Here is a 1,054-nt window from a genome sequence, read left to right on the forward strand (position 1 = left end):
CTCAGTCTGGTGGAGGCCTTGGCAGCTGTGGTCCATTAGTCCTTTGGGCTAATCTTTTCCTTGCATCCTGTTCTCTTCATTCTCCCTTGCTCCCGAAGGGGTGAGATCAGTGGAGTATCTTAGATGGCTGCTCACAGGCTTTTAACACCCCAGACGGTACTCACCAGGGTAGAATGTAGAACATTGTCTTTATAAACTGTGTTATTCCAGTTGAGCTAGATGTTCCCCGATATCATGGTCTCCACAGCCTTCCACCTAGCAATTCAGTCCATCAGGGAGTTTGGATGTGTCTATGGAGCTTCCGTGACATTTCCTTGTACAAGTTGTGCTGGTTTCCCCAGTATTGTGTACTGTCTCACCGTTCACCAAAGATATCACTTATCTATTGCCTATTTAGCATTCCCCCCTACCCCTCCCATCCCTGGTAACCAACAAAGATTGTTACTTTTTGTGTGTAAACTTTTTCATGAGTTTTTACAGCAGAGGTCTCATACAATATTTGTCCTTTTGTGATTGACTTATTTCACTCAGTGTAATGTCCTCCAGTTTCATCCATGTTATGAGATGCTTCACAGATTCATCATTATTCTTTATCATTGCGTAGTACTCCGTTGTGTGTATGTACCATAGTTTGTTTATCCATTCATCTGTTGATGGGCATCTGGGTTGTTTCCATCTTTTTGCTATTGTGAACAATGCTGCCCTGAACATGGGTGTACATAGGTCTATTAGAGTGATGACTCTTATTTCTCTAGGATATATTCCTAGGAGTAGGATTGCTGAATCTTACGGTATTCCTATTTCTAGCTTTCTGAGGAAGCGCCATATCATTTTCCAAAATGGGTGTATCATTTTGCATTCCCACCAGCAGTGCATAAGAGTTCTGATCTCCCTGCAGCTTCCCAACATTTGTTGTTTGCAGTGTTTTTGATTCGTGCCAGTAATGCTGGGTTGAGACGGTATCTCACTGTGGTTTTAATTTGCATTTCTCTAATGGTTAGTGAACGCGAGCATTTCCTCATGTGTCTGTTGGCCGCTTGAATGTCTTCTTTGG

At 42.7% G+C, this 1,054-nt stretch overlaps 1 protein-coding gene across 1 annotated transcript in view; it reads left to right on the top strand.

The window, feature by feature from the left end:
• Positions 1–1,054, top strand: part of ITM2A (integral membrane protein 2A) — a 110,083-nt gene that overhangs the window by 50,330 nt on the left and 58,699 nt on the right. The window lies entirely within an intron of this gene.

The sequence above is a fragment of the Trichechus manatus genome, unplaced genomic scaffold (genome assembly GCF_000243295.1).
Source record: "Trichechus manatus latirostris isolate Lorelei unplaced genomic scaffold, TriManLat1.0 scaffold00060, whole genome shotgun sequence".
In the NCBI taxonomy this organism is placed as follows: domain Eukaryota; kingdom Metazoa; phylum Chordata; class Mammalia; order Sirenia; family Trichechidae; genus Trichechus; species Trichechus manatus.